Raw genomic sequence first — 24862 nt, 5'->3', positions numbered from 1 at the left:
TAGTTCTATAAAAAGAAGGAAATCACACTGTTCTCTTGTAGATAGTGTCAGCAGCTAGAGACATGCCCTGAAATCTAACCTCTTCTCCTTGAGTATTTGGACTTTGATGCCTGCAGTAGAACAAGTGAGGGGAGTCAACACTGAGAGGAAGACACATTTCATGAAATTTCACATACAAATGCATGGAATGCCCTCCCTGCTGCAGTTTTCTTGGTGGTAAATGGAAACCAGAAGAAGAGCTCTTTTTTGTACCCCACTTTATACTACCTGAAGTAGCCTCAAAGCGTCTTCCTTTCCTCTCCCTACAACAGATGCCCTGTGAGGTAGGTGAGGGTGAGAGAGTTCTGAAAGAACTGTGACTGGCCTAAGGCAAAAAAGAAACAATGGGAAGGAGGGAGAATCAGCACACCAGAGGCAGATACAGAGAATTGTTGCCTCAATATCACAGGGACACACTTGGGTCAGTCACAGTCCTGTTAGAGCTGTTCTCACAGAGCAACTCTGTCAGATCCCTCTCAGCCCCACCTACCTCACAGGGTGTTTGTTGTGGGGAGAAGAAGGGAAAGGTGATAGTAAGCCACTTTGAGACTCCTTCAGGTAGTGAAAAGCAGGATCTAAAAGCCAACTCTTCTTTTATATTGCCATGCTGTGTTGTTAGGGACAAATGCCTCTGAAAATGAAGGAGAGGTGAGAAGCTTTGCTTTCACATTCGTATTCCTTAGTAATTTTTAAAGATATACAACCCCAGCAGGGATCTTTTCAGTGAGAATGTTGCATGTCATTTGTGCTGGACAATGGGGCTTCTCTCTCTCTGAAAGCTTAAAGGAGAGCAAAACTCCTCACTCCTTGTCTCCACAAAGGCTAAGCTTTTCTTTATAGGACTAAAGCACTTCCTAAAGGGACGATGTCAGAGCTGCCTTATTTTGACATTCCATTCACTGAAAAAGCCGTCTTAACAATCACACAGCATCTTAACCAAAGGTGCAGAACATAGGGATGAGCAGCTGTTTGGATGCCTTCCTTGGCTGGAAACCCCACCTTCTGTAACCATGTCTGATGCCCACAGATGATCTCTTGGCTCTCTCTGAGTATGGAGTTGGAGTGGAACAGCGCCATCTGAACACATGTGCTGTCTAAATTGCTTGGCATCTAACCCCAAGCAAAACTATCCAAGCGGCCGTAGATTTAGACAGGCAGCATATATAAACTAGCAAATGTTGGCTTCTCTGCAGAAAACTTGGTCCTTTGTGACGAAGGTGAAAAATAGACTTGGTAGGCTTTCCTGAATATGTTTGCACCTGTTGGCATTTTGACTGTGAAGAAGCAGAGAGCAACAAATGCCCTGTATACTGTTACAATGCTGATGGACAAGGCAATCTGCATTTCTTCATGGCCTAGCACAGAGGGGTGATCTTGACAGCATCAGTGGACAGCATAGCAGTTTAACCAACAAATGCAGTTCTTTGAGACTGTTGACACATTTGTCTCTTAATGAATCATAGCTCCCTGATTATTTGGGACTGTTGTACAAGAGCACAATGGAGCTGCTTTTGCAAGCAGCTAATTCAAGTGGTAGCAGGTTTCAGCATTTGCCTCCCCCTTTGTCCGCACTCCTGGCAAGAAGACCCCGACAATAGTCCCTGCTTACTCATCTTGCATGGGCTGTGTTTCCTCTCCATGTTGGCAGCTGTTCTCCCTGCACAAACAGGTGGGCTCTACTAAGAGGTTGTTGGAAGGGGGAAGAGGTGTCCACCCACTCGCCTGGGAGAACAGCTGCCACAAGACTGAGTGAGGCACTATTGGCAAGGCCTGATCAAGGAGTGGCTGGCTGAATGAGCAAATGTGAAGGTGGCCGTGGCTGATCATCTGAAAGGCTAGGTGGGGGGGGGGACTAGGTGCATGCTCAGAAGTTCGTCTAGCTGTTATGGTCTGTATTAGATGCTAATGGAGAAGAGGTGATTTGGGGGAGGTGCACAGAGGAAGGTGTATGATCCTGTTTCAGTTCAAAATTCAGTCCATGGTAAAACACTCTGAAAAGAAAGCACTTGGCACCAACACTATTTTAAAGACTCTGTTTTCACCACTCCTTCTAGCCTCGATTTTGGACTCCAAACAAAGCTGGACTTTTGTGTGCCTATATTCTTTGGCACCTACTGGTTTAACTGTGCATTCCTTCCCATTCTGGCTTGTTACACTTCCTCTAGCAAATTATAGGCAGAGAGGGTTTTGACTACATATTTTTCCTCATACAGAAGTAGTACTAAGAGCGATCCACCATCTTCATTTTGAAGGAACAAAGTCAAACTTCTAATGATGCTTGGGAAAGGAACATTCCTGGGCTGCCCACCTTTCCATTCCTGGGCGTTCCAAGGTAGCCACAGACCAGTTCTTAGCGTATGTAGATTTGGACTTGGGTGCCATCCATATGACACCCAATTCTACCTCTTGATGGACGGTTGTCCATACTCACCCCTGGAAACATTCACCAGCTGTTTGGAAGCAGTGAGACAGTTTGGATAAAGCAGAGACACCCTGAAACTCCACCCCTCCAAGACAGAGGTCCTGTGGCTGAATAGAAAAGGACCAGGATAGGAAGCATGACTACTTTGACAGTGTGCAGCTGATGATTACACTATCTACTAGGAACCTGGTCATCATCTTTGACTTTTCGTAGTGGCTATTGCTTGCTCAAAAGAAAGAAAACTCTTCCCAACAATTTTTAAAGAAAAAACTTAATAGAATTAGTTTTCAAAAGTTATGTGACAAACTATTAGGTGAGCTGAGGTGAACTGACTCATACAAACAAGCACATTTTAACTTTAATTAAATGGCGTGGCACAAAAGGGGGAAAATTAGGTCTGTTAATTAACTTGGATAATGCCACAGAACAAAATAACCTTAGGAAAAACCAGACACACTCAATAAACCCATGTAGTCAATTATTAGAAAGAATTGATCCTTTACTATCTTTCAGTTAAAAGCGGGGAAATATTTAACCATTTGATCAATATTTGATATGCATACACACACATAGCTCTGCCAATATTACGTATGAGAATCAATGCACTGAACAGCTGACAAGGTATGACTGTCCATGCAAGAGAGAAAGGAATTAGTGTACCGCACCCTTCCTTAATCTGTTTAACTGTGGGCATCGGTTATTTATCTCTGTCCCTCAGAGACAGCACCTCAGACAAATGTGCTGCCCATTCAATAGCCTTAGAAGTCTATAGGCACAGGAAGATATAGAAGTGAAAGGACAGCATTGTGCAGATTTCAGGCTCTGAAATGCGTCACCCCAAGCTAGGGGCATACATATCCCCAGATCAGATATGCCCGGATGGGCATAACATAATGTGTGATTTGATTGAACTTGCTAAAGCTAAATTGGTCTAGATGTGGCCAGTGTATGCATTCCTATGCAAGTCTATGATAAAAGATGAATACCAAACATTTAGATAAAGTGACAAACAAGGAACGCCGTGCGGAAATGGGCCCAATTAGTAATAACGCTGATAAAGCTGATGGAAAGGAAAAGTGGGAGACTGGGTTTAATTGCTTTGTATTCCATATCTAACAAATAGCTAATTATCTGACTCTGCTAAGTGTATGCAACCAAAGTAACTGCATGTACTCATAATGGGATTGGAACCATTAGTTAGGTAATGCCCCTATCTCCTTTAAATATCAGTTCAGTCCAGTTCTAACTGTGTTTCATCGTGAATTTTACCTGAATAATGAAACTTTCCTAAAGAAGATATGCCTTTCTTGAAGGAGCTTTCCTAAATTGACAGCCAACCCTACACAGCTCATTGAACCTAAAAGTCTTAATAGGAGCATTCACTCTGAAATATGAAAATGCACATTAGTCCCCGTATGGCCACAGATGGCAATAAGAAGGCAACTGAAATGCAAAGGGGCAACCCACGCAAATCACCTCCAAAGCAGTCTACCTAAGTCTTCCCTATGCCATCCATCCCCACAAGAAATAGAGTATCAAGGCTTAAGTGTTTTCAGATAGACAAGAAGGAAATAGAAGCAGTATACACTCCAAAGGAGAATCAGGAAAGTGCGGTATAAAGATCTAATTAAATAAATACATGAAATAAAAAGAGGGGAACAAGCCACTGATTATTTTAAGCCACAGTTTCCCACTCACCTTGATACTTAGATTATGTTAAAAGCTAGGAAAGAGATATTGAGAAGGCCTACAGCCCAGATCTCAACAGTTTCACAGCCCCATGTGGATTCCTATAAGGCCAGAATAAGGTAAAATGGCAGGGATCACCTTAGTAGATCCAGCCATTGAGATAAAAAATCCACCAATGTTTAGTGAGTCATCTTTTAGCCTAGGCCAAAAGCAGCTCATGGATGAGCAGAGTCAGTCTCTAGTGTGAACTGGTAACAGCCAGTGCCAGGGGTGGCCAAACTGTGGTTCTCCAGATGTCCATGGACTACAATTACCATGAGCCCCTGCCAGCTACAGTTTGGCCACCCCTGGTCTATGCACTGTAAGGCAAAATAACACACACAAAAAACCTTTTTAGGGCTTGGGGCCTCTTGTGGCGCAGAGTAGTAAGGCAGCAGTCATGCTGTCTGAAGCTGTCTGCCCATGAGGCTGGGAGTTCAATCCCAGCAGCCGGCTCAAGGTTGACTCAGCCTTCCATCCTTCCGAGGTCGGTAAAATGAGTACCCAGCTTGCTGCTGGGCGGTAAACGGTAATGACTGGGGAAGGCACTGGCAAACCACCCCGTACTGAGTCTGCCAAGAAAACGCTAGAGGGCGTCACCCCAAGGGTCAGACATGACTCGGTGCTTGCACAGGGGATACCTTCACCTTTACCTTTAGGGCTTGGGGAGTGATAAAGAAAATGTTGGGAGCTGTGTCAAAGTACCACCTTTATTTGATTAATATAAAACTCAACTATCTAGTGGTGCTTTTTCTACACCACATTCCCTCCTATTTCTTAGAAGTAATAGCATGGTGATATATTCCAATATGTGTTAAGGGGTTTGGAGATCAAGACATATGAGGAAAGGTTGGGGGAGCTTAGTCTTTTTAGCCTGGAGAGGAGACGACTGAGAGGAAATCTGATAACCATCTTTAAGTATTTAAAAGGCTGCCATGTAGAGGATGGAGCAGAGTTGTTCTCTCTTGTTCCAGAGAGACGGACCAGATCCCGTGGGATGAAATTAATTCAAAAGAAATTCCATCTAAACATCCGGAAGAAGTTCCTGACAGAGCGGTTTCTCAGTGGACCATGCTTCCTCGGGAGGTGGTGGGTTCTCCATCTTTGGAAATTTTTAAACAGAGGCTGGATAGCCATCTGACCAAGAGGCTGATTCTGTGAAGGTTCAAGGGGGTGACAGGTTACAGTAGATGAGCGACAGGATTGTGTCCTGCACAGTGCAGGGGGTTGGACTAGATGACCCAGCAGGTCCCTTCCAACTCTATTATTCTATGATTCTATGACTCATCCCTTCTATCTATGACATTTACATGCCCTGCTTATGTATCTTTACTACAATGCTACTGAAATCAGAGTGTCATTGTTGGCCTATATTTGCTTTGTATGTCCACTGTGTTAAACTGAAAATGAAACTCTGGCCATTTGACTCTATGATTTTGGTGACATTTCACTAGAGATGCCCATGCAAAAGTTATGAAAGAACAGAGACTAACAGCTGCACAACTCTCTAGCAGAAAAAAGAGGGAATATGATGCTGTAGAAAACATTACTCGATAGCAAGCTTTACTTTTAATAGAACAAGAGTTATTTTAAAGTCGAAAGCAGAGAATCTGTGATGCTGAAAATGTTGTAAATAACTTGGTTGAAAATTAAGCTTACACGGCTCATAGTGCTCAGTTTTTTTTAAGATGAACACCCCTTACGCTCGAATTGCTGATTTGTTCACAATTTAAAATGAGCTATATTTCAAGAGCATTTGCATTTGCGCAGTTGGAGACATTCATCATCAAATAGGCAGCCATCTGGTAGCTGCTGTTGGCACATGCTCAAAGCATAGTGGGTTCCTGGGGTTGATAAATTGTACTTTTCTCAGCCTCCTGATTCAGTGTTGGAGGCCACAGAACTACCATTTCCATCAGCCTTGGCAGAAAGTCATGCTGGGGAAAACTGGGAAGAATAATTTTCAGAAACAATAGGTCCCAGGCAAGGCCCTTCTTCAGTTCAAAGAGCCATTCCCTCAGTCCTATTACCTGGGAGAATTATTCAAATTTAAAATGATCTAGAACTAAGCTTCATTCATTGAAAGCATTCCCAAACAATAGTCCTGTAATCCTTCTCTATACATGTAGCATCCTTTGACATTACTGACACATGATTTGCCATTTGAAATAAAGAGGGTGTTATTTATCTGTATAACTGTCAGATAAAGCCAGTCACATACTCATGGTTCTTAAAATATTTGAAGCTAAATTAACATTTCCTGTTTCCCACACGTTTCTGTCCTTTGCTTCAAAGAAATGCTGGAGTCTTCATAATGCAACTGAATTCAGCTTATTTTTGGATATGAAAAACAGAACACTGGGAGCTAGACTCAAAGAAATGAGGGATTCAGTTGTGCTGCTCAGAATGAAAATTGACTATACCCATAAGAATGGATTGAGAGAAAGATTGAGTATGTGAGCTGCTGACATGAAGTAATGTTGCAAAGCACTTTTGTGTTTATCTGAAATATGTGACACATGATGTATAGAGTGGCAATCTGCCAACTTGCTGACATCCTCGTCTCACAGATACGCCTAGCTGTGACAGTGCTCAAGAGAGGCTTGCACCAATCTTGCGACAGCAATGCCCTCTGCATTGGCAGGTGGGGCAGGTCTTTTATGCTGTACGGTCTTGTCAGTTCCCAACGCAGGGTTGTATCAACGTGACTCAGATTAAACGACTTTAGGATAAATTTGAATACTTGGCCATTCAAGCTAACAGATGTCCAGTCATTTTGGGACTTCTGGATTTTTTTAACTCTGTGCCACAATCTCAGAGCTTTTCTTCTTGCACAGCTGACTTAAAGCAGAATGTTCAAAAATAGTTCTTCCATCTTTCTGACTTTGTAATTCTGTGTATCTTGGTGTAACGGTTAGCAGTGCGGACTCCTAATCTGGCGAGCCGGGTTTGCTTCCACGCTCCCCCACATGCAGCCAGCTGGGTGACCTTGGGCTTGCCAAGCACTGATAAAGCTGTTCTGACCAAGCAGTAATATCAGGGTTCTCTCAGCCTCACCTCTCTCACAGGGTGTCTGTTGTGGGGAGAGGAAAGGAAAGGTGACTGTAAGCTGCTTTGAGACTCCTTCTGGAAGAGTAAAGTGGCATATAAGAACCAATTCTTCTTCGTCATCATTATTATACGATACTCCTGTTCATTTTTATATCAATTTTACTCTCTTTTTCAGTAGTTCTGTTCTGTAGTTCTGTAGTTACTGGACCTTGGAGATCAACCACATTTTGTTCAAGATAAACTTCCTCAGATAGAAGGCTGAGCTAGAGGTTTTGCCAGAGCTGCTGCCTCTGCTGACTGAGTTTGGGGATTAGGAGACAGCACAATGTTAAAGTTCAGCACCTTGGGGCTAAGTTACGCATGGAGGTATATTACCCTGGATGCATCAGAATCATAGCATTGGAAGGGGCCTCCTGGGTCATCTAGTCCAACTCCCTGCACAATTCCGGAACTCAAAACTACCTGCCCAGTCACAGTGACCCCAATTTCATGCCCAACTGATGCCTCCACCAAAAATCTACAGAATCCAGCCTGGCCTGGAGGAAATTCACCTGCCATCCCACAGTGGCAATTAGCAATTCCAGACAGACACTGGCACATCCCTTCTTGCCCACCCACTCCCAATCTGCCTAAGGTCATAAAATCAGAATTTCTGTCAGATGACTATCTAGCCTCTGCTTAAAAACTTCCAAAGAAGGAGAACCCACCACCTCCCGAGGAAGCCTGTTCCACTGAGGAACAGCTGTAACTGTCAGGATCTTCTTCCGGATGTTTAGCCGAAAATTCTTTTGAATTAATTGAAACCCATTGGCTCTGGTCTGATCTTCTGGGGTCGATTGTCTGGGGCAGGGAAAGAGACTCTTTACCAGCCATCCCATGGTGAATGTCTGCTAGGCCAGGTAAGCCCCAGGCTGCATACCAAGTGGGGAGGAGAAGAAAAATTTCTGCGTTGATTACATTACCTTTCTCCTCCATTTCTGACTTCCTTGAGCAAACTAATTTAACAACAAGGTATAATAAGGGATAGGGCAAAACACAGATCCTATAGGCCAGTACAGCCTTACACAGAAATCTATTTTTGGATCCTGACAACTGATAATCCTGCATTTGTGATTTTCTTCTGTTAGGTTCAGGCTTTCACTCATCACTAGCAGTAAGTCAGAATTATCAATTATATATTATTCTGCCCAAAAAGCCATAGCTAAATCCAGCTCAGCTTGATGTTTCACACATTTGTTCTGTGATCATATTCCAAGTGACCCTATAGAAGGACATGCATTTGATAACACTCCTAGTTAGCATATTTCTGAGATGTAGAGGACCTCCACAGCTGAACATTAGTGCAAGGTCTGCTCACAAAATACAAACTGGGTTTTCCCCTCTAGCTGAAAGTATAATTAGTCATTTCAATTCTTATCTAGAATACTCACTTCAGAGGCTGCTGGAGGGTGTCTGTAAAGGTGAAGGGCGACAGCTTTTAATTTTCTTGTTGCTACTAATTAGCTAAGGAACCAAACTTGGGGCATCAATAGATTTTCCGTCTGGTTTCTCACAGAATGGCCCAAGCTGATCTTCCCCTGTCTATTAAAGGAGGACACAAACATGATCTACCAAAAGACAGGAAGTGCCCATTGATATTTCTCCCTTTATCTATAGACTAATTAATAGAACTATTTCCAAGTAGGGTTCAAGAACATCAAGGAATTAGCTCACACAAGGCTGCAAACTGGAAACTAGTCTGACTGAGGAAAGAGAGCTCCTCTGGGAGATTAGAAACAAAATCCACCTATATGACTGATATGGCTCCTTTCACTTGATAAAGGACACCAGAGCAGAGAAAAAACAGTTTCCATATTGCCGCAGTGATATACATTATATTCTGGGTTTAGTCCTTAGGTTCTATTTGAAGCCTTAACTTATTTCAGAATGGCAGAACCCATTCTAGACTGTTCCAAATAGACCAGAAAATAATGTAGTAACATGACAGCAAGCTTGGTGTGTAGAGGTTAGGAGTGTGGACTTCTAATCTGGCGAGCCTGGTTTCATTCCCCACTCCCCCACATGCAGCCAGCTGGGTAACCTTGGGCTCACCACAGCACTGATAAAGCTGTTCTGACTGAGCAGGAATATCAGGGCTCTCTCAGGCCCATTATGCACGGCCGCCGAAACGGCGATTTCGGGTCACATGGAAAACGCGGAGGGGGAAGACGCGACGCATACCGGTTATACACGGGGCGGGGCGCGACGGCGGCAAAACCCAGAGTAACCGATTATGCACGCGCCGATCCGGGCGCCGCTTCTGGTTGCGCCCCGCTCACCCGGAAGCTGCGCTTTCTTCCGCGTTTCACTGACGCGGCTTTTTCGGCGGCATGCACCGAAGCTGCAGCCGGTTGCAGCCGGCTCCGTGCGTTATCCGTGATTTTAGTCGCCGCCATTCCACCCCGAATGTGCGCTAAAACCCCCGTGCATAATGGGTCTCAGCCTCAACTACCTCACTGGGTGTCTGTTGTGGGGAGAGGAAAGGGAAGGCAACTGTATGCCACTTTGAGACTCCTTTGGTAAAGAAAAATGGCATCTAAGAACCGACTCTTCTTCTTCCATAATAAATCTGTTCTTGGCTTCATGGGGATAGGTAAAATCTTTTTTTTTATTTTATTGTTGGGTTTCATGGTGAAAGGATGGGCAACACCCCCCCATTATAGCTTAATATCCATATCAATTTAAGTAATTAATAGCATTTAACCTGTTATTTTTGCTGCTATAATTTATTTCCATGTCTTCTTAAATGAAGTCTATCTTCTCAGATGGCTGATTTCACAGTGACAACATACAACCCCTGCTTTTTTCCTCAAGGAAATGAAAAACAGGTCATCCCATTTACTTCCTTGAGTAGCTTCCAGATCAATCATCTTTACTTATTGTAGAGTTTTCTTGCTAAACCAGCAACACCATTGACATGGTGAACTGGGTGCCTTTGTAATTGGGATGCTGGTGAGATTTCTTTGTTTTGTTTTATGTTTTCAATTTAAGTGAGTTGTGAAAAAGCTCAGACAATCTTTCCTCCAGGTTAAGTAATGGGAGATTGCTATCACCAATATTTATCAAAGCCTTTATTCATAAGTCTAAAAGAAAGTTTCGGAAAATGGCTTTTACCCTTATCTTTGTGAAGCAAAATGATAGATATCTTTTAAAAAACCCACATATAGTACATATAATACACAGAGAACTATGGAACTGCTAATACAATTCATTGTATCTAGGTCATGGGTTCAAATCTCTTAAGCAGACTGTGTGAAATGAGCTCATTGTTTCTGTTTAGTTCCTAAAGAACAAAACTTCATGTCAGAAATAGAAACTTCAGGGAAACAAACATTCTGATAGGCACAGAAACCAAACAATCACTTTCAGTTCAGGGATGCTCAAGGAGAAAAGCACAGGCCAGATTTTATGAGCAAGACCACTTACAAGGATAAGCGAGACTGTGGACTCATCTGTCTGTCAGCTGCATTGTCCAATAACTACAATCACATTTGGCTGATATAAATCTAACAACAAAGCAGGATTGGATCCCATGAATCCATTTCACTAATAGCAAAACTATTTCAATGCATGGAGTGTTCCTCTGGCACAAGGAGCCTCTGTCTGACAGAAAAGACATGCTCTTCTAGAGCAAGGCTCCTTGGTTTTAAGGAAGGATCTGCCATTGGTGGCACAGATATATAGCATAATTCATAGCTGATATCCCTTCACTTGAAATAGGGGTTCTGAAGAATGGGAAAAAATGTCTAGAATCTATTGTCCTAATTTGCTATGTATCATCTTTTTGAGGAATGAACATTTTTCCAGTTGAGGGATTATACACAATAAACTTTCTTTAACATCTGATCCTCAGTTTATTTATCATAACCTCTATGATACACACTGATTTCATACACAGTTAACTCTCTGAGCTGTAGAATCCAGTTGCAAGTGAAAACTTATATCAATAGTTAGACCATTTCTCGAACTAAGGGCTGTGAAAAAGTACTGGTGATGTACTATGTAGTTCCTGATTTTTCACTGCACGATCTCTGCATCACCACAAATTTCTATGGTACAATTCATCGGGTCCGGGGTACACTGATGGCTGAACTACATGATTCATTATTTATGGATCTACCTTATGTCATCCAAGAGTCTTATCAAGTCAAAATGTGTTGTGACTTCCATGTTGAAACTTAATTCCCTGAATCAGCAGGGGGGGGGGGTTAAGTCTCCCCCTGCACCATTTTCTCATTCAGAAACAACCCCATGGAGCTGCTGTTTGCCTCATTGTGGAAACTAATGTGTAGTGGTGGGCTACATAAAGGTTTCCTCAATTGGGTGGCTCTCGGGGTCATTTCAGGTAAGTGAAATGGAGAAGAAAAGCTAGTTTTTTATACCCTGCTTTTTACTAAGTTCCAAAGTGGCTTACAAGCAGCTTTCCCCGCTTCTTTCCACAACAGACACCCAATGAAGTAGGTGGGGCTGAGAGAGCTCTAATGGGACTGGTCTGTGAGAATAGCCCTAACAGAGCTGTGACTATCCCAGGGTCACCCAGCTGGCTGCATGTGGAGGAGTGGAGAATTAAACCTGGTTCTCCAGGTTACAGGCTGCTGCTGTGAACCACTATACCACACTTAACCCACCTCTCCCCATGGATTGCAGCCATAATCTGAATCAGGCCTCTTAGGAAATAAGCTTCAGCATGAAATGGAGCACACCTCGAGTTGACCCAGGGCAGACTCATAAATAATGCATCAGGCACTTAGGCCCTGAAAGTCAATCTAAACATATAGGTTCTCAAGTGGTAATCCACTACCTTGATTATTTAAAAAAATACATCCCACTATTTGTTATTTCAATTCTTGCCACACAATTTTTCAAGCAACCAGTAGCTACCACCGTTCATAAGATAACACTCTTCTGGGATATCTTTTAACACATTTGTGCAAAATTGCTGCAAGTCATTATTTCGTCTTCTGGAAGACAGACAATACACACTCCAGTAATATTTTCAAAATAGAAGATAGCATTTTGGCAACATAATTCCAAGATACCAGCACCTTATTAGAACTAAATTAATTGCTGAAGAATGCATGAAACCACATCCAGCATTTTTAGAATTGTTGTCAGCAGGCAAAGATTCCTCCCCTCACTCCCCAGGGTTTTTGTGGATCCTGTAAGAACTAGTACATGAAGGACAGACAATTATCACTATATCTTGAAAAACACACTTTGAAGCTTTCCCAGTGGGGCAACTGACATTTCTTGGAGTTTGAAGTTAATTACTAGCATGATCTCTAGCAAATAATAAAGCAAGTTCACTTATGTGCAAGACACTTTAATTGGCCAATTCTTCTCACTCGGACCAAACATAATAGGAATCTGGTTACAATCTGCAAAGTATAGAAGCTATGATTCTCCTCTAGAGGTTTGGGGGGGGGGAAGGGATGTCACTGCAACTTATAGTAGGTGGAATTGCTTGTTCTCACTATTTCTCACTAAAGGAGGTAGGAAGCCAATATAAGCCTGATGTTTTAAGCAATAAAATTCACTTAACTGTCAAAGATGAACATCAGGTTTGTGACCTTGCTCAATTCAGCTTCTTTACTTAGCATTCACTTAGTGAGAATTATTCTCTGCTTCTGTAAAAAAGAAACAGATTTTGGTAGAGCTTGATCTCTACATGAGTAAGGAATGTTACTGGGAGCTAGTGGATTTGCAAGAATCCACCATCATATAATTTATAGTGTATTTAGGAGTTAGTGGCCTGTTCTGCATCTTATTATCAATCTTCTGTGTGGATGATCTCCAAGTTTTGGACTTGGCTTGGAATTAAGTGATGTGTACCTCTTCTTGTTTTTCGTATTATTTCCTGCTTTAAAATCATTGTATTCTGCTCTTGTTGGTCACAAGATTCAGTTTTAGAATTTGAGGGCAGCAAATGTCACCAGTGTTGTCATTGCTGCCATCAGATCACCTTTCCCCTTTTAAAATTGTGCACAGGCACACTGGCAATGCTGTGCACTAGTGCTAAATTGAGATCAGTCACCCAACATATCATTTGTTAAGCCTCCCACACTTTCCTCCTAGGGTAAGGCCATTTCACATGGCAGCAGCTGTGCTGGACTGCCACCAGTGTGGCTTTCTGCATCCTGGGGCATTTTTTTGCCCCCTCTGGGCCACTGTAGGATGGGGAGGACAGGCCCCGTTGGCCCCCACAATGGGCTAAGGGAACACGGATTCTCACGCAGTTCCTTAGCCTGAGGCAAATGAGGGGAGTAGTCCCGCTTCCATATAAGCACCCTCTTGGCCTTTTCTGCCCGTGTGGAATCGGCCTGTTTTCATGATAATTTTAAGCCCATCCCATTTTAAGAAAACCACTGCAACATGGCTACTGATCATGTATTATCCTGCATCATTTTGAATGACATGCCACCTGAAATCTATGTATTTACTTTGTTAGTTTGGAGACTAATGTTCATCTCAGCAAGACGAAGCCCAAAGATGCTCTCCACAAGCTCAAAGGTGCTCCCACAGGTCAGGATCAGCCTGCACTTAGCTGCTCACAGTCATCAGTTGCTGCCTGCAATTTCATTAATCCACTTTAATAACAACACATGATTCCCCTGGAACACAGCAGTAATATAAACCTGCTACAATTCTTTTAACCTAGGTTAAGAGCTCCTCTGTGACAGCTGCCATCTCTTGTTGACTTAGAAAGCCTATATATATATAGGCTATATATATATATATATATATATATATATATATATATATATATATATATATATATATATATATATATATATATATATATATATATGGATAATTCTTATACTAAAACATAAAGTGGGATGAAATGAAATCTGAATTTTCCTTGAAACTACAGGGAAATAAAACTCATATTTCTCCTGCTGCAGAATCATCCCACTTTATGAAATATGGAAGTTTTTCCAGTGATGGATTTCAAAACTGTTCAATCATTCTGCACCAACATGATTGAGGAAATTATTTGGCCTAAACACGCAGATCTCAAAATGTAAAATAAAACAACTCCCTCTATGGCTTGTAGCTCTCTGTGACATAAATACTATGTTATGGATATTAGACTTTGAAAGCTGACTCTTTTGCACAAGCTACTGAGAGTTCTGTGACATGAGAGGTTATGAAACAGTTAATCAAGTTTCAGTGACTTAAAGATTTCGTCTTATTGTATTGTGCAATTGCAAGAGTATGAATCATAGAATCATAGAGTTGGAAGGGGCCATACAGGCCATCTAGTCCAACCCCCTGCTCAACGCAGGATCAGCCCTAAGCATCCTAAAGCATCCAAGAAAAGTGTGTATCCAACCTTTGCTTGAAGACTGCCAGTGAGGGGGAGCTCACCACCTCCTTAGGCAGCCTATTCCACTGCTGAACTACTCTGACTGTGAAAAATGTTTTCCTGATATCTAGCCTATATCGTTGTACTTGTAGTTTAACCCCATTACTGCGTGTCCTCTCCTCTGCAGCCAACAGAAAGAGCATCCTGCCCTCCTCTAAGTGACAACCTTTCAAATACTTAAAGAGGGCTATCATGTCCCCTCTCAACCTCCTTTTCTCCAGGCTGAACATTCCCAAGTCCCTCAACCTAGGGCTTGGTCCCTTGGCCCCAGAGACATAGAAGCCATTTAAAATTGCCTTAGTTGTAAATCTAACTTCCCTCAACCACAAAAATTACAGTATATTGAAATATACCGCAAAAAGGAGTAACTATTGTTGACTGGCAGGTTGGTATGTGGGCCACACAAGACGCAACTTTACAATGTGAGATTGATGTTAAAAAGGCCACTATTTTGATACCAACCACACCTTCAACTGGAGGTTGGCACCCTGGCATGAGAAAAGACCCAACCTTGCTGCTGTTTGTCTGGCTCTAGGGGTGCCCTGGAACACACCACCTTCCAGCCAGGAGGGCAGGTCCCTTGCCCCTAGAGTCATCCCCAGGGAAGGGTGCATGTGACGACTGATGGATGCCCATCTCATTCAGCCAACCAGCCTGCCTGGCTCTGAGCCCCTGGCCTTCCCAACTTAGTTGGCCTTGCCCATAAGCAAGCTGGTCTCTTATTGAGACCTCCCTACCTCAGGGCCACAGTACACAGTATAGGGCCCTGAACCAAGGGTCTTACTCATGCCTTTAACCAAAGCTGTGATGAAAAAACAATTTATAATAACATCCACAACAATAAGTAAACCGGAACAAAGAGAGAGAGGGAGGGAGGGAGGGAGGGAGGGCGGGCGGGCAGTTGTCCTGGTACCAATCTGTGGTAGAATGGCAGAGCGCCACCATGTGCACCTTAGAAAGGCATCCATAGCTCCGCCCCCATGTTTCACCACAGTGCGCACCATGGAGGTGCACACACAGTAGGCCTATGCCAGCCACGCTTGTTCTGTGGCCTGCCATCTGCTCTGTCAATTGGCAGCCACGGGTAAGTCACAGCTGCATTTTCTTAAAGCTTTGGGCAAGTTAGAAATAATGCAAAATAACAGTGTTGTTGTGAAGAATGTTCTTATGTTTCATTTCTATAGATTCCAACTGTTATGACATCTATCGAAGATAGGAAATGAAAACAGACAGGAAAAAGGAGGGTTTCAGTATTCAGTACTGATGGCTGCCTCTCAGTTTATATTTTTCCAGACAATTTTCAATTGGTTATATATAGTTATGTTGATATATATTGGTGATATATGGTTATGTTGACCTCCCCCCCCCCCTAAATTGGCCAATGATGGGCCTGGAAAGGGTGGGAAAGGAAGAAGCCCCAGGTATGCGTGTACACAGCTATGCTTCCCAACCATATTCTGAACGATCATTCCACTTCTAGGGTTTCTCAAAGCCTGAAGAATGTTACAGATTTTTTTTCAATGGCAAAAACAATGAGAAAGGCTGTCTTAAGTTATGAAAATTACAAAATGAAATGATAAAAGGGTGTATTTTTAAAACAAGCAAAAATAATAATGATACTATCTCATTCCATGACCTGGCTCTCAAAGGGCTAAAAATGGAACTCCTCCCAAAGCTGCAGCACCACTAACCAATTCCATAGGGCCTGCAAAATGGAGCTTTTCTGCCAGGCTTTCAGATGAGGACAATGATGGGGACCCTGGTACAGGCTGATCCCCTGCCAGGCAACCTTGACACTCACCATGTCCCTAACTGTTCTTGTTATCCCTTTCTAACAGTTGTTTGGTTGTGATTATCCAAATGTTATTGTTGTTGTTATAACTGCTTATAACTTTTGCTTATTCATACAGTTCCAAATGTTTCAATGTACCTTTCCCACTTTCCACTGGTTTTATGTACACTGCCCTGAGATGTCACATTGAGGAGTGGTATATAAATAGCATGAGTAAACAAACAAACAAATTAACATGTGACTGGTCTGAAGTCACTCAGACCGATTATGCACAGTAGTGGCTGCACAAGATTTGTCTTGTTTCCCTATTGCTCCAGTCTCTGAATTTAACTATCCACATATTTGGCCATGTTGAAAACTGGATATATTAATGATGTTGCATAATGACATTTCACCCTGTACCTCCTGCATTTCATGGCTCCGTGACATTCTGTTTGCTAATGTATACCTCTGCATAAAATGACTATATAGTGAGGAGCCATTCACACTGAAAATGTGGGCTGTCATCCATGAAGGTTTTTGCAGGACATTTTATTTTACATGACTACCCCTCTGAAGCCAATGTCTTTGCTTCATTTGCAAGTTTGATCAGAACAACTGAACTCCCCCGGGGTCAGATATTCTTTGTCCCTAACATAAACGTTATCAAGATCAGAGGCTCTTTAAAACTGCTATCATTTCCCATGGATGTTCTATCGTCCCTTTGTTGCTGATCAGTGTTTCATAATGTTTCACTTGTAAATGAGGAACACGCATAGTACTTTACAATGTGAGATTGCTATCTAAGCTGTTTACATTCACTGACCCAACCAAACGAGCTTCCTCTAGACAAATGATCCTGCTATCATATGACTCAATCTGAATTAAGAAAAGGATTACCGCAGTATAGTGTGAATTGCACAGCATCAAAGATTTATTTTAAAGGAGACTAATTAGATGTTTCTGGGAAGATATATAAAACTGCCAGCAGCTTTAAATGCTCCTTTGAGAATTGGGGGGGGGGATGTACCCTTGTTAAAGGCTGAGTACTGATGTGTACTGGGTATTTTTTACTCATGTTCTATCATCCTCATTTACTCTCATCCTCTGCTCTTTGACAAAAACTAACAATCCCCTTTGCCCCTTTGGCAACTGATGTGAATATTACGTCAAACGGAGTAAGTTTGGTAGAGCAGGCAGAAAATAGAAATGCCAAGGACAGGAAATAGCAGCAGCCAGAATCATATGGTGCAAATGTATAAAAATAGAGTGTGCTCTACAAAGAGTTTCTATAAAATTGCTAGTTGTCTTACATAGAAACGGCAGTGCAGATGACAAGACATAAGCATTATGGTCTAAAAATGCTTATATTGTGGTGTCTCTGTTTGAGGTGTGAGGCATGCTGCCATAGTCTCATAAAATGTGTGTTATTTCCTGGTTTATACTAACAAAGTGACAAAATATGAGCATCAAGCATGACAACTCTCTTCCAAACAATAATGGACAATAACAAAGCACCTCCATGCTTTGGAGACCTTTGCCTCCCTTCTGCTTTAACTACTTACAGGCTCATAAATGTAAATCAAGTTTTCTGATTGCCACATCATCCCTCAATAAAGATGAAACTTGATTCATAGCCTAGAGATAAATATTATATATCCCATGGAGTTTGTAAGGGAAGAAATCCCCAGAGGACTCATTGTGCAGTTGCAACATCCATAGGAACAATTTGTAATTGTTCTCCATTAAATTAAGGAAGTATAGCCACCACAATGAATATGTGGCACTTGCACTCAATAAAGTACTGGGCAGCATCTGTTTTATCCAAAAGAAATGTATCACTTAAATGTGTATTTGATGAAATATAGTAGTTTTACTCAAATTGATTTAAGTCTTCTTGACTGAAAAGGAAAGATATCTTTTAAGCTGTAAACAAATATTTATGCATAAGGTCATTATCCTAACCTGACACAAGCACAGTTATCACAGATGGTGAAAGGGAGGGAAGGGAAATAAGCAACTGAATAATCTGCATTAACTTTGAATTAATGCAATAGTGTTGAGTTGGTCCAGACTATCCTGGAGGGACTGGAGAACCTCTGGTACAACTACACTAGGTCCCTGCAGGAACACCTCGCGCCCCTGCCGGATCCTTGGCTGTGCAGAGCTGATAGGGGCATCCCCCCACCTCTGCCACAGTGTGAGAGCGGCATGCTGCTCCCCACCATTGTGCAGTGGGGCCCCCATGCCCCTACTCCCCCCCGCCACCACTGCCACCGCTTCAAGGCACTCCCAGTGCTTTCAGCACTATATTGCATTCACGGGGCTTCTCCCCCGTGCATACCCAGGGAACGGTGGGGCTTTTCGCCCTGCCGCAACAACACGGCGGCAGCACGGCGTAGCTGCCACCATGCATAATGGGTCATTGAGGGTTATATCCACTCTAGGATATTGCGGGGGAAAGGTAGGGTCACTCCAGATCAATCATGCTTGTTGCAGAGGGAAAACTTATATTGGACACAATCAAAATGGAAATCTCATTCAGTGGAGATGGCATGGACTGAATCAACCTAGGATTGGAATAAAAGCTCTGTGCACATTCAGTCCAGCTCAGGAATCAAATCAGGCAGCAGGACACTGGAAGCAGTGGGTAGGAAGCAGATACGCAAGGACAGCAGGGCTTTCCCCTTAGAGCAGCTGCTGTTGCTCCACTTCCATACCAAAATTCTTTACCACCCCCATGGATCCTTCTGCCACCCTCAAGAGGGTGGTATTACCCACTGTAGGAAACCCTACCATAGATGAAAAAATAGACATATTTCTGAACTGTACGTTCAAGTGTAGGCTGAAATTTTCCAAGAATTGCAACAGTTCTTCAGGCTACCAAAATCAGTTCCCTTGGAAAAAGTGGCTGATTTGGTGGATGAACTTTGAGGGCCATTCTGCACATAAAAAAAATAGCATTATGCCAGTGCAATAGCGTAACACCATAAAATATCATGCCTCTGGCCATTTTCCCCTGGTGGCTCTCTTGTTCTCCTCTAATGCCTTCTTGTACTTCTTGGCATTCTGCATGCCTGCTTGAAATGGCAGAGGAGAGAAACGCGCTATACACGCTACTCTCCTCCACCTGTCAATCAAGCCAGGCAACCTGTTTAAAGGGACTGTGATGCAAGCTAATTTTTTAAAAGTAAAACTCATCCATTGCTTTGCCTATGTATCTAATCATACATGTATAGTGCTTACTTTACTGCCACCCCTTTTGGAATTATGAACCTTGAACCTTTAAAAAAGCAACCTTGTTTTTGATTATTTTATGTGTTTGATTATATTATGTGTTAATTGTTGGGGAATATTTTTTGTTGTTGTTCTGCCTGGTCGATTTAATGTGTATTCATTGTTCCAGTCAGTTAGCTTAAAAAAAATGGCCCTGTCTCTGGGAGAAGGGAGAGGGAGGAGGGTGCAAGGGCTGGCACTGAAGATGGAGATAGCACTACTTCACCTCCATACCTTTCCTTAGTGTGTGTTTGCTGGTTGCTCTCCTCTGGCTCACGCTACATGGCTGGGGGAATCTATAGTATCTATAGTAATGTCCCATAGGGTAAAGAAGTAAACGTCACTGGCTTCATCTTTTTGTATTTGCCGCTCCCTTGCCTGTTGTAACTTCCCTCACAGTTTTTTAGACTTTTATTACAGAACCGATTATATATTGTTTTATATTGTGAATGCCATTAAAGGTTTTGAATTGTATTGTAATATTTTCTGGGTGCAGAATGGCCCTGACAGTATACCTCACCGAGTCCCTCCCCTTCCCTAAACTCCAGCTCCAACATATCCAGAATTTGGCGATCCTAACTCCGCTTCAGACAACAACTAGAATCTTATGTAATTAAATATTTATTGAAAACTATTCTGTGCACATTCAAAACTTGAACATCAAGGAGCCGTAAGGAGAGGGTGGTATATAAATATAATAAATAAATATATGCAAGAAATGTGTGTGTAAGGGGTAGGGGAAGGAAGGCTGTATATAATGACTACAAAACTTGTTATTCTTTACTGATTTGTTACAAATCAACATTGCAGTTGCCTGGTCCATACAATCAAGATATCTTTATGTATGCATTGTGAGTTCAGTTGTACCTCTTCACACCCTGGAGATAACCATATAGAGGCTGCTGGCATAGAAACAAAAACATATCCTGAGCTCTAAAATAAAATTGATTCATTTGTTCAATTTCTATAGTGCTCCTCCCTGTTCACCCCATTTTTCTTATTGTGCTTAAAAACAACTGCTCCGGGGACAACTTTCTGTGGTAACTGCACAGGAAAGTCTGTTGATTTCATGGGAACTGAAGCCCAAATCTGAGCATTTATTTTAAGTCTGCCAGATTCTTCCTTCTTCCTGATTGTAGCAAAGGCAGATATCACTTTAGAGCTCTGACGACTTCAAGAAGAGAAGGTGGGGAAGAAGACAGCCAGTCTTCATTTGCTAAAGACATGTTGACTTTGCTTTTCTTAGAAGTCTTATTTGCAGTAAAACAGGTTCCCTTGAGCCCAGGTCAAGATCTGAATAAAGAAAAAAGGTAGGAGGGATAATACCTCACAGTAGGGGGGAAAGAGCTATTTCAGTATGGACATTTTCTAACTAGCGAAGGAAATGCAAATGGCAGAGAACAATTTCTCAGGCTGAGATGGTTCCTGCAGTTATGGTCATTGCTATAACTAGAAAGATTTAGACTTGCTGTATACTTTCAGATGTAGCACAAACCAGATACCATCTTTTCTCATTCCAAACTGTATCGAAGCCATTCTAGCTCTAACTCAGCATGTTGCTGAGCAGTTTTAAGCGACACAGTATGGGCAGTGGGGGTTAATGAGCCAGCCTTAGCTCTGGCTGGATGTGGCCAGTGGGTTAATTCTGAGACCTAGGTATCCCAGACTGCTCCAGGGGCTAGAGGCCCATAACTGCTCACTGCTCCTCAGAACTGCTGATATCTTTTCACTTGCCTCATTGAAACCTGGCAGATTACCTCAAGTCTTTCTCTTCAGTGCATTGCATTGATGTTAAAGTGACAGCAGCATTCAACACTGTCGACCATGGGCTATTAACTCAATGCCTAGTTGAGGTGGGGATTCAAGGCTCAGTCCTCAAATGGCTGAAGTCTTCTCCAAGGTTGGGGATAGACGGTTGTGCGGGAGATTAGAAAAGTTGGCTCTCCATTTCATCCCATGTCTGACTAAAGGAATTTTGATGCTCAAAAGTTTATTTTCTGAAACTCTATTAAGTTTATGGGGGAGTTACATTTCTTTCATAATCATTACTGAAAATATTCATGTTGTATAGAGGAGGGGGTGTTAAAATTATCACACTGGGTGTCAAATATCTGCTGTGGGGGGCACTGCACTTAATTCTCCAATAGTCTGGGTTTGATGAAAGGTAGTCACAAAAAGGAAGAAGAGAGAAATATATGTAAATGGAGAAATATAAGTATTTTAAATAAGAAATCATAATACTTTCTTTTTGTATCACTAACATTTGGTGCCCCCCTGAACAACTGAGTAAGAAATATGCCTGGTAAGGTTTCAGTGGATGACAGGAACTATCACTATCTCATTGAGATGTCTGAACAAATGGAAAGTGCATTAGCATTTAGCAAATTTTCCCCTTTCACCATTCACAAACTTTAGAAAACATGCTCTTAAAGATATAGCAAGATCAACTAAGGGTACTAATTGGAAATGTCAGAAATGCATCCGTTTATTATATGTGGTGGACTTGTCAAAACACAAGGAAATATTGAAGTATGATTCATAATGAGATGCAAAAGGTATTAGATCCAAAATGTATGTTATTAGATATGGTACCAAATAACATTAGAATGTATAGTGAAGTTTAAGTATATGGTAACAGCTGCAAGGATTCTGCATGAAGATGGAAAAAAGGAAACTCCACGGGGTATTATGCATAGCAGGAAACATTGCAAAAAGGCTTGAAAAAAAGACTAGTTTTTTTCTTGCATGTGGCACTGTTTTTGCCCCCTTTCATAGTATTTTTGATTTTGTATTGTCCTCTCTCCTCAAAACAGCAAGTGCACCTTTTCTGCTGGTTTCTATGTAGTATTTAAAACTAGCTTTACAATGACTTTTCTTTTATGACTGTGCCGAAGATGCCTGTTTTTGCATGTGTAAACATTAGCACATTTTTGGTTTCCTCCCCTGTTCCACCATACAACAATGGGTGAGGCAGCAACCCCTAGGCCATTGTCCACCAATGGGAGCCTTAGGCACCCCCTATATGGTGCAGACCATCCCTCTCTGCTATGACAACATTACACCAGCAGAAATTAATTTATTCACTCCCCTCAGAGACATTTCAATCCACTCTCTACAGGGAGAAACTCTTCTTTCTGATAAAGATAAACTCCATCCTTGTCTTAACAAATTTATTCAACATAACCAATAGTTATACTCCCATTTAGCTTATTACTTTTAAGATAATTTACAAATGGCTCCCAGTTTATTATAAAGTTATGTAACATTGGGTCTCTCATTAATATTGTTAACTTATCTAATTCTGCATACTCCTTAACCTTATCTAACCATTCATTTACAGTTGGTATTTTCCAAGTTTCCCAGTACTGAGCATAAATGATTCTTGCTGCTGAGATCATGTAAAGTAATAATATTCTCCTTGCTTTTGCTATTTCAGGTTCCAAAATATTTAATAAATATTCTTTTCACAGTCATGTTGATGGGGGGCAGGGGAGGATGCAGCCAGCGACCTGTGGCCATGAACGTTAAGCACTTAAAATTCTGGAATTAAAAAGCAACATGGGAACAGAGAGATTGCCAGCAGTCTGCCCACAAGTGATCTAGAGAGGGTAAATGAGATGGCCTGTGCACAGGTTAAAGCTGGACCACATACTTCCCCTCTCCAGCTTGAAGAAAAGCTTCCCGTGTCTTCTTCAAATAGATAGTTTAAAGCTGATTTTAGCATAAATGTTTCCAAGCTGTGCCATCTCTCTAGGGCACCTCTTCCCCCACCACATTCCATTAAAAGCACATTTGTTGTGATCAGAGTGTCTATCATAAGGCTCACTTTGTGAACACTGTCTCACCATCAGGGAGATATGACAAGACAGTAAAAGAGGGAAGAGAGGTGACCAGAGATGGATATGTGCTGTCTTGGTGACAACTGACAGGGGAAAAGGAAGGAGACAGATCTGTAAAAATTTCCACTAAATCAAGAAAAAACACAGCTTGCCCCTAATATCACCTCTGATGGTTTCTTAGACCAGCTGCTTTCTTGACACCCAACTGGGGAACAAATTGCTTTCCTAGCAGGACATTTGGACACTCCTGCATTAATAGATATGGATCCCAGCATGCCGAGCGAAGCAAGAATGCAATTTAATATGAGCAACACTGTCATCTCAATTTAGGACAAACAGCTAGGATGCCCTACAGGACACTGCAACAGCTTTGAGAAGTACACAGCCTAAGACATCCTTGCTGTCTTAGGGCTACAGAAAGCTGGTGTTTCCAGTAAACAGCCAAACCAAGGAGAATAGACATGGAAAGGGGAGAGAGTATTTGTGCTGTCTGAGGGCATCAGTTTCAACTTCAGATCTTTGCTTCTGTAGGGCTGAAGGAAAGCTGGCAAGGTACAATAAAAAAAGGCAGCAACAACGTGGAAGTTCGCATAACACTAGGTGGCAGGCCTTTCATATTCAGGTAGCAAAAAACATTCAAAGAGAAAAAAAAAACCCTGAGTAGTATTGAAAGGCAAAAAATCAGCACTTCTCTCTAAACAGCACGACACATTTCAAGAAATGGCAGAGATGTGAGTGGGGGCACATCTTTTCAAAATGCATTGTTTCTAATAATTCTAGAAAAGTAGACATTCAAATGAGCCAAGGGGAAAATTCTGAATTCTGCAGGGGGTTGATCAAGATGACCCCTGGTGGTACCTTCCAACTATGATTCTAACTAATCTACAAATTGTAGAAACTAGAATCATAGAATCATAGAATCATAGAATCATAGAGTTGGAAGGGGCAATACAGGCCATCTAGTCCAACCCTCTGCTCAACGCAGGATTAGCCCTAAGCATCCTAAACTAGTACAAATATACTGATCGGCCTTGAGATATTTAGGGATATGTGTAAAATCCTCTGTTGTATAGGATGAACAAGGAAAAAAAGCAGTATACTGATTTAGTCTCCAGGTGGTGCCTGGAGATCTCCCAGAAATGCCATTGAGTGGGGATGTGCAGCTTGAAATGGTATTTTTTGAGATCCAGATAGCAGGGAGCCAAAAATACCACTATTCTTGGTTTCCTGGGTGTAAACTGCATGGAGCTTTTATTCCAACCCCAGATCGATTCAGTCCCTGCCCTCTATACAGAATTCGATTTCAGTTTGGATTTTGGGCGATTTTA

General features: G+C 42.0%; 1 protein-coding gene and 1 long non-coding RNA gene across 4 annotated transcripts in view; one reads left to right on the top strand and one right to left on the bottom strand.

The window, feature by feature from the left end:
- LOC143842861 (uncharacterized) overlaps positions 1-20144 on the top strand; it is a 28047-nt gene extending 7903 nt beyond the window's left edge. The window contains exon 3 of the long non-coding RNA XR_013233381.1: positions 15833-20144. This is a non-coding gene — a long non-coding RNA (uncharacterized LOC143842861). The remainder of the gene's footprint in view (positions 1-15832) is intronic.
- PRKN (parkin RBR E3 ubiquitin protein ligase) overlaps positions 1-24862 on the bottom strand; it is a 951947-nt gene that overhangs the window by 62277 nt on the left and 864808 nt on the right. The window lies entirely within an intron of this gene.

Source organism: Paroedura picta, chromosome 1 (genome assembly GCF_049243985.1).
Source record: "Paroedura picta isolate Pp20150507F chromosome 1, Ppicta_v3.0, whole genome shotgun sequence".
NCBI lineage: Eukaryota > Metazoa > Chordata > Lepidosauria > Squamata > Gekkonidae > Paroedura > Paroedura picta.
The sequence above is the reverse complement of the archived record's forward strand: the minus strand, read 5'-3'. Positions and strand labels throughout refer to the sequence as shown.